General features: G+C 39.1%; 1 pseudogene; it reads left to right on the top strand.

Moving 5' to 3' along the window:
• Positions 1-280: 280 nt before the first annotated feature.
• On the top strand, positions 281-15880 carry LOC113905016 (annotated as a pseudogene).
• The last annotated feature ends 632 nt before the right edge of the window (positions 15881-16512 follow it).

Below are 16512 nucleotides of genomic sequence, written 5' to 3'. Positions count from 1 at the left end.
TAAATGCAATTCAGAGACAGTGTCAAAAGTTCCCTACAAAATGGCTAGACATAAGTTGGGAATGAGGGTAGATGGAAACATATGAATATGGTTTTCTGTGATAGTCGTGGAGAGTAAAGTGCCATCAAGGTGGGGTCAGGATCAAAGTGTCAATGGGCTAAGGTCAGTAAGAGAGATATTAGGAACACTGGAGTAGAGTGACAGAGTTCATAGGGATGAGAATCCTATAGTCATGAAAAGTGGGAGATGCTGGGCCCAGTGTAGGTCACAGGGATTAGAGATGGCCAGAGTTGTAAGGTCACTGGAGGTAAGGTTCACATGATCAGTACAGTCTCTCAGAGTCACTGAAAATGTGGATCATGGAAACAAAGGAATTAGGGGTCACCACATCAATAGACGTACGGAATTTCCAGAGTAATTTAAGCAAGAGAGGACAAGTCCTGCAGGAATGGGGCTAGGAGAGTGATGGATTCTAGGACAAGATAAATAACACAAATACGATGTGAGTTGCTTCACAGGTGGCACCAATGGTGAAGAACTCACTTGCCGATGCAGGAGATAAAAGAGACAGCGAAGTTCAACCCCTAGGCTGGGAAGATCCCCTGGAGAAGGAAATGGCAACCCACTCCAGTATTCTTGCCTGGAAAATTCCATAGACAGAGGAGACTGTTGGGCCACAGTCCATGAGGCTGCAAAGAGTTGGACATGACTGAGCACCAGCACATGCTTTAAAAAAGATGGAAATTTGCACTAAGAAGATTTTCACTTAGGTCTCTAAGTAAATGAAATGTATTATGGACTGTTACAGACTAAATATTTCTGTCATCCTGAAATCCATAGGGATTTAAGATAGACTTATATGTCTTTTAATTTGGAGGAGATATCAAGATTGAAGGCAAAAAGAGAAGAGGGCAGCAGAGGATGAGATGTTTAGATAGCATCACTGAGTTTGAGCAACCTTCAGAAACGGCAATAATGGTAGTTAACATGGAGGCTGGGGCTGCCTGCTCATGGTCACTAGTGTCCTCTACTCCTGAACAAGATGCTGAATTTCTCCAAGGTCCATGGGATACAGATTGGATCCTCTGCCCAACAGTTTTCTCACCCTGCCCACCCCTCCCACTGCCCACTTTAGCAGAGACAACTGGAAATATACTGCCAGAAGCAGGAATGAGGGGAAAGTCAAACAGGTTACCCTGGGATGTCAGCAAAACAGGTCAGCAAACAGTTGAAGACATTAGGGCAGTGAATGAACACAGAATGAACACAGAAGCAAAATGTGTTTTTCTGAACACAGAAGCTTCTAATGAACACAGAAGCAAAAATTCTCAAAAAAAAAATATTAGCAAACCAAATTCTAAAATACATTAAAAGGCTCATATACAGTGATCAAGTAGGATTCATCCCAGGATGCTGGGATGGGTCGTTATCCACAAATCCATCAATGTGTTGTGCTGGTAGCTTACACTATCAGGTCATTAAGTGTATGGGCGCATTCTGAAGACTCCACAAAAGCACAACCACAATAAGCCCCTATTGTATATTCAACAACTAAAAGAAAAACCACAAATAGCACCAGCTACCCTTCAGCTCTCATCCCTCAAACCAAATAATGAGAATAGAGGAGGAAAGGAAGTAAAGAAATGAGAAAAAAACAGGCTATGACATACTTACTCCCTACTGTCCAATGAAATTGTAAATCAGGCCTGAACTTGATGGAGGTGGTGAAAGGTGGTCAAGGAGCCAGCTTAGGATTTAATGAGAGATGGAAGTTTTGATAGTAGATAGGACTAAACTTTTTAATGCCTAAGACTTTAGATATTCTAATACCAAAAGTGACTAGAAATTTCCCAAGAATATTACCAGGAATGGGGGAGGGGAGAACCAAAATAACATGGTGGCAAGCAGAGAGTAGAGATAAATAAAGGAATATTCCAATTATACACCACTGAGTCCTACTCATTCAATGAACAGGTTACACACAGATGAAGAAAAATGAGGAAGAGGGGCAAGAGGAGAAATAAACTGGCAACACAGATGAGTCTCTTCTGGAAAAGGAAGGGGCTGCTTCCAGGAGATGTTTTCAATTACTTCTCATTATTAACTAGTACAATATTGTGATATAATAATAAAGATACAAAAAATAATAATAATAATAAAGATACATCCAGTCTTTGTCCAGGTTCCTGGAGCAGAGCTCCTAGAATTTTTGGAACTTCGTGAGTTACAGGGATGAGAGGAGCCTCTTTTGTTACTCCTAAAAAATCCCTGTCGAGAATACTTGAGTTTATGTTAATAAGGTGACTCTGTATGAGCCCCCTAGATAGTTTCAGGATGGAGGTTGCTTGCCAAAGAAACCATGTGATTAGAGGGTTGGAACTTTCAGCTCCAAATCCCTTCACACCTCCAGGAGGATAGAGACTGAGTTAATCCAGAGTTGCCAATGATTTAATCATGCTTATGTCATGGGACCTCCATAAAACTGAAAAGGAAAGGGTTTGCAGAGCTTCTAGAGTGGTGAACACCCCCACACGCAGAAAGCTGGTGTACCCTAACCTCCACAGTCACAGAAGCCCTTGTATTCAGGACACTTCCATACCTCATATTATTTACCTCTTAATCAGGTTCTTCATTTATATATTTTCTAACATCCTTTATCAGAGAAGTCAATGGCACCCCACTCCAGTACTTTTGCCTAGAAAATCCCATGGATGGAGGAGCCTGGTAGGCTGCAGTCCATGGGGTTGCACAGAGTTGGACACGACTGAAGTGACTTAGCAGCAGCGGCAGCAACATCCTTTATAAGGATATATAAATATATATCTCCCATATATATTTAGCTATAAATAAGAAAAGTCCCTGATTTCCACGTGCTGTCATAGCAAATTATCAAACTAGAAAAGAGGGTCATGGGAATCCCAAATTTTAAGACAAGTCAGACAACTTGTAGAAAACTAGGTACCCAAAATTTGCAATTGCTATCTGAAGTAGGAGGGCAGTCTGGTGGGGCTGAGCCCTTAACAAGGGAGGTCTGAACCAACTCCAGGTACTTAGTGTCAGAATTGAATTAAATTGTAGGACACCCAGTTGGTATCTGCACAGAATTAGAGAACTGTTTGGTAGGGAAAACCCACATTTTTAGTGTCAGAAGTGTTCTATGGTTGGGAACAGATCTTAGTAATTATGCTGCTGCTGCTGCTAAGTCGCTTCAGTCATGTCTGACTCTGTGCAACCCCATAGATGGCAGCCCCCCAGGCTCCCCCGTCCCTGGGATTCTCCAGGCAAGAACACTGGAGTGGGTTGCGATTTCCTTCTCCAATGCATGAAAGTGAAAAGTGAAAGTGAAGTCGCTCAGTTGTGTCCAACTCTTAGCGACCCCATGGACTACAGCCCACCAGGCTCCTCCGTCCATGGGATTTTCCAGGCAAGAGTACTGGAGTGGGGTGCCATTGCCTTCTCCATAGTAATTATAACTAGACTTAAATTGAAGAAAGCAGGGAAGACCACTAAGCAATTCAGGTATGACCTAAATCAAATCCCTTACGATTATACAGTGGAAGTGACAAATAGATGCAAGGGATTAGATCTGATAGACAGAGTGCCTGAAGAAGTATGGATGGAGGTTTGTAACACTGTACAGGAGGCAGGGATCAAGACCATCCCCAAGAAAAAGAAATGCAAAAAGGTAAAACTGTTGCCTGAGGAGGCCTTACAAATAGCTGAGAAAAGAAGAGCAGCTACAGACAAAGAACAAATGGAAAGATACATCCATCTGAATGCAGAGTTCCAAAAAATAGCAAGGAGAGATGAGAAAGGCTTCCTAAGTGATCAGTGCAAAGAAATAGAGGAAAACAATAGAATGGGAAAGACTAGAGATCTCTTTAAGAAAATTAGAGATACCAAGGGAACATTTCATGCAAAGATGGGCACAATAAAGGACAGAAATGGTACAGACCTAACAGAAGCAGAAGATATTAAGAAGAGGTGGCAAGAATACACAGAAGTACTAGACATAAAAGATCTTAATGACCCAGATAACCACGATGGTGTGATCACTCACCTAGAATGCATCCTGGAGTGCTAAGTCAAGTAGACCTTAGAACACATCTAGTGGAGGTGACTGAATTTCAGCTGAACTATTTCAAACCCTAAAAGATGATGCAGTTAAAATGCTGCACTCAATGTGCCAGCAAATGTGGAAAACTCAGCAGTGGCCACAGGACTGGAAAAGGTCAGTTTTCATTCCAATCCCAAAGAAAGACAATGCCAAAGAATGCTCAAACTACCGCACAATAGAACTCATCTCCCTTGCTAGCAAAGAAATGCTCAAAATTCTCCACGCTCGGCTTCAACAGTACATGAACTGACAACTTTCAGATGTTCAAGATGGATTTAGAAAAGCCAGAGGAACCAGAGATAAAATTGCCAACACCCGCTAGATCATAGAAAAAGCAAGGGAATTCCAGAAAAATATCTACTTCTGCTTCATTGACTATGCTAAAGCCTTTAAATCTGTGGATCACAACAAACTGTGGAAAATACTTCAAGAGATGGGAATACCAGACCACCTTACCTGCCTCCTGAGAAACCTGTAGGCAGGTCAAGAAGCAACAGTTAGAACGGGACATGGAACAATGGACTGGTTCAAAATTGGGAAGGAGTAGGTCAAAGCTGTATATGGTCACCCTGCTTATTTAACTTATATGCATGGTACATCATGCAAAATGCTGGGCTGTATGAAGCACAAGCTGGTATCAAGATTCAAGGGAGAAATATCAATAACATCAGAAAAGGAGATGACACCACCCTTATGGCATAAAGTGAAGAGGAACTAAAGAGCCTCTTGATGAAGGTAAAAGAGGAATGAAAAAGCTGGCTTAAAATTCAACATTCAAAAAACGAAGATCATGGCATTCAGTCCCACCACTTCATGGCAAATAGATGAGGAAACAATGGAAATGGTGACAGACTTTTTTTTCTTGAGCTCCAAAATCACTGTGTATGGTGACTGCAGCCAAGAAATTAAAAGATGCTTGCTCCTTGGAAGAAAAGTTATGACAAACCTAAACAGCATATTAAAAAGCAGAGACACTACTTTCCCAACAAAGGTCCTATAGTCACAACTATGGTTTTTCCAATAGTCATGTATGGATGTGAGAGTTGGATGATAAAGAAAGCTGAGTGCTGAAGAATTGATGCTTTCGAACTGTGGTGTTGGAGAAGACTCTTGAGAGTCCCTAGGACTGCAAGGAGATCCAACCAGTTGATCCTAAAGGAAATCAATCCTGAATATTCACTGGAAGGACTGATGTTGAAGCTCCAATTCTTTGGCCACCTGATGCGAAGAATGGACTCATTGGAAAAGACTGTGATCCTGGGAAAGACTGTTGGCAGGAGGAGAATGGGACAGCAGAGGACAAGATGGTTGGATGGCATCATCAACTCAATGGACATGAGTTTGACCAAGCTCTGGGAGATGGTGAAGGACAGGGAAGTCTGACGTGCTGCAGTCCATGGGATTGCAAAGAGTGGGACATGACTGAGTGGTTGAACTACAACAACTAAGTCCATTTGGGATATCAAGAGAATTATTACCTCCGTCTTATTTCTTTTGTAAAATATTGTAACCACCCTCTTGATACCAAAGCCTTTTACAGACAAGGGAAAGTCCTAATCATACCATCTTCATCTGCATCCTCATCTCCAATTTTGTTGTGCCTGATAACTACAAACCCTATGCTCTTTTCCTCCACCTCCAGACTCTAAGCCTTTCATGTCTATGGAAGTTTGAAGATTAGAGGGAAAGAGACTGGTACAAACTGCCTGGTCACATCACATCATACTGGGTGAATTCTCAACATCCTTATTTATTTCAAAAATCCCTTTACCATACTGAGGAATGACACTTTTGAAGCGTGATCATACATTCAGCACAATTGCAGAACACCTATTATGGACAGTGTACTCTGACATTGTACCTGTCAGAGTACACTGCCCATGAACTACCACTATTAGTTTCCTATTGCTACTGTAACAAATTACCACGGATTTGGTGACTTAAAACAACAGGTTAATTCTCTTATAGTTCTAGAGGTGATATGTCCAAAATTAGGTCTTATGGGGCTAAACACAAATTATTGGCAAAGCTGCATTCCTTTTGGAGGCTCTAAAGCAAAGTCTGTTCTCTTGCCTTTTCCAGCTTCTAGAGGCTGCCCTCCTTCCTAGGCTCACAATCTCCATCCATCTTCAAAGCTGTCAGTGACCAGTCAAGTTGTCCGCATGCAACATCACTCTATCTCTGACCTCCAACACCTCCCTCTCATAAGGACCCTTCTGATTACATTCGTCACAACCCCCATAATAATCTCCCAATCTTGTGACTAAATATCTTTAGTCACATCTGAAAAGTTCTTTTTGCCATATAAAGCAATATATTCACAGCTTCTGGGGATTAGAAAATAGATATCTTTTTTTTTGCAGGGGGGGAGTTCCTTTATTCATTATATCACACCGACTCATAGAATGAAAGAGAAATAACTCTTGGAGAGTCAGGAGGCTATAAAACCTGTAATTTTTTTAAACCTATTTTTAACTGAATACAAGAGTTATACTACCAAAAAAAAAAAAAAAACCAACAACACAAATTACACATGTATAGCTCATGGAATTATTCCATAACACACACATCAATTTAACCACCATGGAGGAAAAGTTACAGAACATCACCAACCTCCTAGAATCACCTCCCTCACATGTCCTCTTCTAGTAACTATACCCTCTCTCTATTCCAGAGGTTCAACACCATAGATGAGTTCTGTTTTTGAACAGTCAAATTGAATGATTCAGTGTAATTGTTTCATGTCTGACTTCCATTCACTCAATAGTGTTTGGGAAATTTATCTGTTACTAAATGGAACTACAGTTGGGTTTTTCATCATTGTATAATATTCCACTATATATCACAATTCATTTATCCATTATACTACTTACAAACATTTGAATTTTCTTCAGCTTGTGTTTATTTAAATACTGCTGCTCTAAGAATTCTTGCACATGTCTTTTGTAGCATTTACTCACACATTTCCATTAGGTATATACCAGGAGAATAATTTCTGGGTCATAGTTTATCTACATATCTAGATGTCTCTTCAACTTTAGGAGAGAATAACAGTCAATTTTTAAAGTAGCTGTACAAAAGACTGTTCTATATTGATCTATGGCAAAACCAATATAATACTGTAAAGTAAAAAATAATAATAATGATAAAAAAAATAAAAACAACGCATAATCAAAAAAAAAGGAAAAAAAATAAAATAAAATAAAGTAGCTGTACAAATTTATAACCTGGAGCCTGGAAGGCTGCAGTCCATGGGGTCGATGAGGGTCAGACACGACTGAGCAACTTCACTTTCACTTTTCACTTTCATGCATTAGAGAAGGAAATGGCAACCCACTCCACTGTTCTCACCTGGAGAATCCCAGGGACAGGGGAGCCTGGTGGGCTGCCATCTATGGGGTCGCACAGAGTCGGACACGACTGAAGTGGCGTAGCAGCAGCAATATATGAGTGTTTCCATTGCTTCTCATGTTTATTAACACTATTATCACTCTTTTAAATTTTAGTCACTCTGAACTATGTAGTACTAGTAACTCACTATAGTTTGCATTTCCCTGATTACTACTGAGATGGGAATTCCTTCATTCCTTGTGACTATCTGAATATTCACTTTTATAAAGTGCCTGCTCAAGTCTCTCATCCATATTCATTTTGTGGTGATTTTATAGTTCTTTCCATGTAGGCACTTTATCAGATATATGTGTTGCATAATGACTTCTCTACCAAAAAAAAGTACATAAAATTGAAATTTGAATGTCAATTGATTTCTTATGGATTCAGCTATTATTTCCAAACTTGTAACTATCAATTCACCCTATAGAGGTGCCCCCTAAGCACATAAAGCAAATATTAACAGGCATAAAGGGAGAAATGAACAGTAATACAATAAAAGTACAGGAATTTAAGCACGCAGTGTCCGAGGGCACTAAGGCTGTCACCAAGTATACCAGCTCCAAGTAAATATAATATGCCTAGCCACTGTTAACAGAGAAGGCGATGGCACCCCACTCCAGTACTCTTGCCTGGAAAATCCCATGGACGGAGGGCCTGGTGGGCTGTAGTCCATGGGGTCGCTAACAGTCGGACACGACTGAGTGACTTCACTTTCACTTTTCACTTACAGGAATTTAAAAGCCCACTTACATCCCTGAACAGATGATCCAGGCAGAAAATCAATAAAGAAATATGGGCCTTAAACCATGCATTTGATCAGGTTGACTTATTAGATACACAAAAAATATCATTCAAATAAAACAGAATACATATTCAAGTGCCCAAGGAACATTCTCAACAATAAATCATATGCAACTCCATAAAACAAGTCTTAGTATATATAAGAAAACTAAAATTATATCAACTATCTTGTCTGACCACAGCAGGATAAAACAAGAATATAACTAAAAAAAAACTAGAAAAACCATAAACTTGTGGTCTAAACAACATGCTACTAAACAACAAATGGTTCCTTGAGGAAATCAAAGATAAAATTTAAAAACCAATCTCAAGACAACTGAAAATGAAAACACAATGCTCCAAAACCTATGAGGTAGAACAAAAGAAGCTCTAACAGGGAGGTACATAGTAATATAGGCCTACCTAAAGAAAACAAAGAAACAAAAAAGTCTCAAATAAACAAACTAACCTTATACCTAGAGGAATGAGAATAAAAAGTACAAACAAAACCTGAAGCTCATAAAAGAAAAATAATAAGCTTGGAGAAAAAATAATTGAAAAAGAGACTGAAAAGTGAAAAGATCAATGAAACTAAGCTAGTTCTTTGATGAGATAAAATTGATAAACTTCTAGCAAAACACATCAAGGAAGAAAAAGAGAGATAAAATAAATGAAATCAGTAAAGAAAGAGAAGCTATTAATAATTGTGGTTTTGCATTGCTCAACTTTGCTGTTTTTAGATATTGGAATACATTCTTAAATAAATGTGGTTATATTGCACATCATTTTAAAGCTCATTTCTCATTTTATGTTATGTTGCTAATGATATTATTGTGTATTTTATATTTATTTTAGACTATAAGACAAAAAGCAAATTCTAGCAATTTTTTTACTCGAATTCAAAATGGGTTGTAAAGCAATTTGGAGAGTTTTATAAATATTATGAGGTGTTTCAATATATTAATAATTGGTTCCTTTATAATATTTTTAAATTCATTTTACATTATAAAACTATTTTTCAGAAGAACAGAATTCATCAGTCTTGGTCAAAAGGCACAAAAAAGGTTAAGAACAGGTAGGCTGGATAATCAGCAAGGTTTCTTTCAAATGGATGAAGTTTATAGCTATTATCTACTCTGATGGGTCTACTGTCCAACTTTTAAATGGCTTTAGGGTTTCTAAGACAGTGGGTAGGGAATAAAAGGGTGAGCTTCTCTCACATCTCAGTTGGTAAAGAATCCCACTGCAATGCCGGAGACCCTGGTTTGATTCCTGGGTCAGGAAGATCTCCTGGAGAAGGGATAGGCTACCCACTCCAGTATTCTTGGGCTTCCCTTGTAGGTCAGGTGGTAAAGAATCCACCTACTATGCAGGAGACCTAGGTTCAACCTCTGGGTTGGGAAGATCCCCTGGAGAAGGGAAATATCCACTCTGTATTCTGGCCTAGAGAATTCCATGGGCTAAATGAAAGTTCCAACTCCCAGCGATGAAGAAATATGTCAGCTATGGTAAGAGACAGACCCAAAGCAAAAGCAAGTCAGATGCACTGCAAATACTACATACAGTCAGTGTCATGTGTGAGTTCAGATTCATAAGAAGAAATGTGCTAGAGAAAACTTTTTAATAATTTAAACTCAATAGCAAAAGATCACAGAGAAAGGGATGTACTGTGAGAGGTACAATTAGTGAGATGTTTGGTGTTGAAGTGTGATGAAAGGAGAGTTGGACTATAAAGAAAGCTCAGTGCCAAAGAATTGATGCTTTCAAACTGTGATGTTGGAGAAGACTCTTGAGAGTCCCTTGGACTGCAGGGAGATCAAACCAGTCAATCCTAAAGGAAATCAGTCCTGAAAATTCATTGGAAGGACTGATGCTGAAGCTGAAACTCCAATACTTTGGCCACCTGGTGCGAAGAACCAACTCATTGGAAAAGACCCTGATGCTGGGAAAGATTGAAGGTGGGAGGAGAAGGGGACGACAGAGGATAAGATGGTTGGATGGCATCACCGACTCAATGGACACGAGTCTGAGTAGGCTCCAGAGTTGGTGATGGACAGGGAAGCCTTGTATGCTGAAGTCTATGGGATTGCAAAGAGTCGGACACGACTGAGCGACTGAACTATAATGAAAGGTAGCTAACAAGCAATGTACCTAGCCATATAGTAAATTCTCAGCAAATATTTATCAGATGAAAGAGAAAGTGGAAGATAAACAATTGATATAAGTAAAAGTGAAATCATCAAGGGACACAAAGAAACAAAAATCCAAATTTTCTTTTTTACAAACTTTTATTGAAAGACTTTGCAGGGGGTTATTGAGAGCAGCACAGAACTAGGTTGGAGGTAGGCAGGGAGAGGAGATAGGATACATGAATCACAGTCCTTCTCTGACCTTAAAGGACCTTATAATTTCATCAGCAGGCAGTTCATCTCACAAATAATACAAGGAAATGAAGTAGAGAGGGGAAAGAACACACGTGAGGAGAATAAGCCAAGCTGGAATTATCAATAGTCATCATTTCCAGAGGGAAGTGTCACCACAGAGGGTTATGCTGATTTCTATCCAAACTCCATGTCCCTCTCTAGCCCTGGACCACTTCAACTTTAGTTGCATATAGATTAGTGATTTATTTTCCTAAATTCAACTGCTTACAAGATTTCTTGTTTTCATTTGGGATGGTTTGATTAATTATATTCTTCAATATTTCAATGATTCAAATTTGGGAAACTCATTTTCACTAAGCCCAATATGATCACAATTCCATCTGACAACAGAGACGAGCTCTGTCTTTGTCCAATCCTTCCTAGAACGCTGGACTGATCCAGAAAGGTGTGAAGACCCTGACCTAAGAGGAAAAAGAAAATCCAGAAGGAGGTAGTCCCTATGATACTTCACAACATTCAGGATTCTAGGGATAGAATCAAAAGTTGGCTTGGAATCCAATCGACAATTCCTTTTCACCATCATCACTAAATTCCCTATTGAACACTTGATCCCTGTACAGGCTGCAGGACATTGCTTCATGAAGGCATCAGCAGAAGAGGATGCAGTCATTCAGAGTAGAGGCTTCTGACACCAGAGCAATTCTATTCTTAAAATCTCTCAGACAGTGAGTAGCAAGGGTTGGGAGGTAGACATAGCCTGGCCCAGTGTAAGCATAAGAAGGTGAATTGTCTGTAAAGAATTTTAAAATAGTAAGAAAACTGAAAGAAAGTTAATCTGATTTTCATCACATTGCATGACTATGCTAAACAATGTTAGTGATACAATAACTCTCAAAGAAAAATCTTTTGTTTCTCTAAGTGCTAAACAACGGATCGTTGTTGTTGTTGTTCAATTGCTAAGTCATGTCCTACTCTTTGCAACCCCATGCATTGCAGCACCCAGGCTCCTCTGTCCTCAACTATCTCCCAGAGCACACATTAGGCACATTTTGTGCCTCCAATCCTTGTGGTAGAACATAGCTCTGCTTCTAAAACTATAAATTTAAAACAACCCTAGTCATGTAAGATTTTTCTTTCCTGAGTTATCTTTTGCTTTGAGATGAAGTTTCAAATGAGGTCAATCAGACACAAAAGTATCTGCAAACAGCCAGAATATTCCTTGAACACCAGTAAGACACCAAGATTTAAAATTGTTCCTTGAACATCAATCCACAAAATTGTAAAGAAAGCCATTACTGATGCACCAACAAAATGTAAGGAAACTGACATACACAAAAAGAATCAAAGCATGAATACTGCTGGGAGAACAAACAAGAGAGGACAGACTCTCATAGCCAAAAATGTGAGTTTGGCTCATAGTTTTGAGTTTGCTCAAACTCAAGTCTATTGAGTTGGTGGTGCTGTCTAACCATCTCATCCTTTGACACCCGCTTTTCCTTTTGCCTTCAATCTTCCCCAGCATCAGGGTCTTTTCCAATGAGTCAGCTCTTTGCATCAGGTGGCCAAAGTACTGGAGCTTCAGCAACAATCATTCCAATGAATATTCAGGACTGATATCCTTTAGGATGGACTGGTTGGATCTCCTTGTAGTCCAAGGACCCTCAAGTGTCTTCTCCAACACCACAGTTCAAAAGCATCAATTCTTCAGTGCTCAGCTTTCTTTACAGTCCAACTCTCACATCCATTCATGACTACTGGAAAAACCACAGCTTTGACTATCCTGACCTTTGTCAGCAAAGTGATGTCTCTGCCTTTTAGCATGCTATCTAGCTGTGTCATAGCTTTCTTTCCAAAGAGCAAGCGTCTTTTAATTTCACAGCTGTAGTAACCATCTGCAGTGATTTTGGAGTCCAAGAAAATAAAATATGTCACTGCTTCCACTTTTTTCCCATCTCTCTGCCATGAGGTGATGGGATCAGATGCCATGATCTTAGCTTTTTTAATGTTGAATTTCAATCCAGCTTTTTCACTCTCCATTTTCACCCTCATCAAGAGGCTCTTTGGTTCCTCTTCACTTTCTGTCATTAGAGTGGTATCATCTGTATACCTGAGGTTGTTGACATTTCTCCCAGAAATCTTGATTCCAGCTTGTGATTCATCCAGCCCAGCATTTTGCATGATACGATTACAATTGATATCATATTATAATAAAACACATGTAAACTTCAAACTATCACTTTTTACAAACTAATCCACTAAAACATTTTATTCCACAAATTAATTTGAAAAATTATCAGTTACATAGTCAGATTAGGCCATATATATTACTTTTCACAGTACTGATAAACTCATAACAATTTGTAAACTTTCAAGTTCACATCAGGCACATTTTGTGCCTCCCATCCTTGTGGTAGAACATAGCCCTGCTTCTAAAACTATAAATTTAAAATAACCCATCACTCATTATCAGAAAAATGCAAATCAAAACCACTATGAGGTACCATTTCACGCCAGTCAGAATGGCTGCAATCCATAAGTCTACAAGCAATAAATGCTGGTGAGGGTGTGGAGAAAAGGGAACTCTCTTACACTGTTGGTGGGAATGCAAACTAGTACAGCCACTATGGAGAACAGTGTGGAGATTCCTTAAAAAACTGGAAATAGAACTGCCTTATGATCCAGCAATCCCACTGCTGGGCATACACACTGAGGAAACCAGAAGGGAAAGAGACACGTGTACCCCAATGTTCATCGCAGCACTGTTTATAATAGCCAGGATATGGAAGCAACCTAGATGCCCATCAGCAGATGAATGGATAAGAAAGCTGTGGTACATATACACAATGGAGTATTACTCAGCCATTAAAAAGAATACATTTGAATCAGTTCTAATGAGATGGATGAAACTGGAACCTATTATACAGAGTGAAGTAAGCCAGAAAGAAAAACACCAATACAGTATACTAACGCATATATATGGAATTTAGAAAGATGGTAACAATAACCCTGTGTACGAGACAGCAAAAGAGACACTGATGTATAGATCAGTCTTATGGACTCTGTGGGAGAGGGAGAGGGTGGGGAGATTTGGGAGAACAGCAGTGAAACATGTATAATATCATGTATGAAACGAGTCACCAGTCCAGGTTTGATGCACGATACTGGATGCTTGGGGCTGGTGCACTGGGACGACCCAGAGGGAGGGTATGGGGAGGAAGGAGGGAGGAGGGTTCAAGATGGGGAACACAGGTATACCTGTGGTGGATTCATTTCGATACATGGCAAAACTAATACAATATTGTAAAGTTTAAAAATAAAATAAAATTTAAAAAAAATTAAAATAAAATAACCCTACTCATATAAGATTTTTCTCTCCTGAGTTATTTTTTGTTTTGAGATGAAGTTTCAAATGAGGTCAATCAGACACAAAAGTATCTGCAAACAGCCAGAATAGACACCAAGGTTTAAAACTGTTCCTTGAACATCAGTCCACAAAATTGTATAGAAAGCCATTAACTATGCACCAACAAAATGTAAGGAAAGTGACATAGACAAAAAGAATCAAAACATGAGTACTGCCAGAACAGATGAGATGACAGTCTCATACAGCCAAAAAATATTAAGTTGGTGCAAAAATAACTGTGGGTTTGCATTGTTGAACTTTACCATTTGATACTGGAATACATTCTTAAATATATATGGTTATGTTAGGTATCATTTTAATGTGCACTTCTTGCTTTATGGTTTTTTGCTAATGACATTACTTGCTGTCTATTTTATATTTATTTTAGACTACAGAAAAGATTTTAGACAAAAAGCAAATACGATTGATTTTCTTATTCGAATTCAAAATGGGTCATAAAGCAGAGGAGACAACTCGCAACGTTAACAACACATTTGGCCCAGTAACTGCTAACTAATATACAGAGCAGTGGTGGTTTAAGGAGTTTTGCAACGGAGATGAAAGCATGGAAGATGAGGAGTGTATGGCCCAGTCATCAGCGGCTGACAACGACCAATTGAGAGCCATCATCAAAGCTGGTCTTCTTACAACTACACAAGAAGTTGCCAAAGAACTCAAGTTGACCATTCTACAGTCATTTGGCATTTGAAGCAAATTGGAAAGGTGAAAAAAGTCGATAAGTGGGTGCCTCATGAGCTAACTGGAAAGTAAAAAAATCGATGTTTTGAAGTGTCATCTTCTCTTATTCTATGCAATAACAACAAACCATTTCTCAATCAGATTGTGATATGCGATGAAAAATGGATTTTATATGACACCTGACAATGACCAGCTCAGTACTTGGACCAAGAAGAAGTCCAAAGCACTTCCCAGAGCCAAACTTGTACCAAGGAAAGGCCATGGTCACTGTTTGGTGGTCTACTGTCAGTCTAATCCACTATAGCTTTCTGAATCCCAGTGAAACCATTACATCTGAGAAGTATGCTCAGCAAATTGATTTGTTGTTCAGTTGCTCAGTCATGTTTGACTCTTTGAGACCCCATGGACTGCAACACGCCAGGTTTCCCTGTCCTTCACCATCTCCCAGAGCTTGCGTAAATTCATGTCCATAGAGTCAGTGATGCCATCCAACCATCTCGTCCTCTGTCGTCCCCTTCTCCTCTTGCCATCAATCTTTCCCGACACCAGGGTCTTTTCTAATGAATTGGCTCTTTGCATCAGGTGGCCAAAGTATTGGAGCTTCAGCATCAGTCCTTCCAGGAAATAGATGAGTTGCACCAAAAACTGCAATGCATGCAGCTGGCATTGGTCAACAGAAAGAGCCCAATTCTTCTCCACGACAACACCTGACCACATGTTGCACAACCAATGCTTCAGAAGTTGAATGAATTGGACTGTGATGTTTTGCCTCATCCATCATATTCACCTGACCTCTCGTCAACCAACTATCACTTCTTCAACCATCTCGAAAACTGTTTGGAGGAAAAACGCTTCCACAACCAGCAGGAGGCAGAAAATGCTTTCCAGCAGTTTGACCAATCTCGAAGCACAGATTTTTACACTACAGGAATAAACAAACTTATGCCTCATTGGCAAAAACGTGTTGATTGTATTGGTTCATATTTTAATTAATAAAGATGTGTTTGAGCTTAGTTATAATGATTTAAAATTTGTGATCCAAAACCACAATTACATTTACATTTGCACTAACCTAAATGAATAAAGACAATGTTTGATGCTGTACATTTTCACCATGTGGATATTTCTTTTTTAAAGCAATGGATCAAATAACACGTGTCAATATTCAATTTCCCTGAATTTTGCAAAGAAAATCTAACCAACTTTTACCAGTAGAAATTTAGGATGAATTTTCTGATGATGATGTTATACTGAAATGCGGAGATAACTGAAAGCTGCAAAAATTAATCCCAAATAAATGAGACACAGAGAATACTGCAATTTCTGAAATTTATTGTGAACTGTGGTTTGTATAATTTTCTGCCAACATATCCATATGTTTAAGACTTTTCTTATTTGCATAATTGTTGCTTCAGACTAAGGAAATTTTTCAAAACTAAAATTAACAAGAAGTGTTCTCTGGTTATCTAAGAGGAAAACAGAATGACAAATATAAATATGCTTTCTAACAAACATGGGTATGTGTCTAGGGCTTCCGTAACAAAATGTCACAAACTGGGCAGAAATTTACTATCTTATAGTTCAGAAGTCCAAAATCAACTTGTCAGCTAGGTCAAGCATTCTCTGAAGGATCTAGGGAAGAATCTGTTCCACATCTTGTGACAGGGACAGAGTAAAGGAAAGAAGGAGGTGATTAAATAGTTAACCCCACTAAAGGATTGCAAGTAGAAAAATAT

This window comes from Bos indicus x Bos taurus, chromosome 15, assembly GCF_003369695.1.
Source record: "Bos indicus x Bos taurus breed Angus x Brahman F1 hybrid chromosome 15, Bos_hybrid_MaternalHap_v2.0, whole genome shotgun sequence".
Lineage (NCBI taxonomy): Eukaryota > Metazoa > Chordata > Mammalia > Artiodactyla > Bovidae > Bos > Bos indicus x Bos taurus.
Note: the sequence above shows the minus strand (reverse complement) of the source record. Positions and strands in the feature narration are given on the sequence as shown.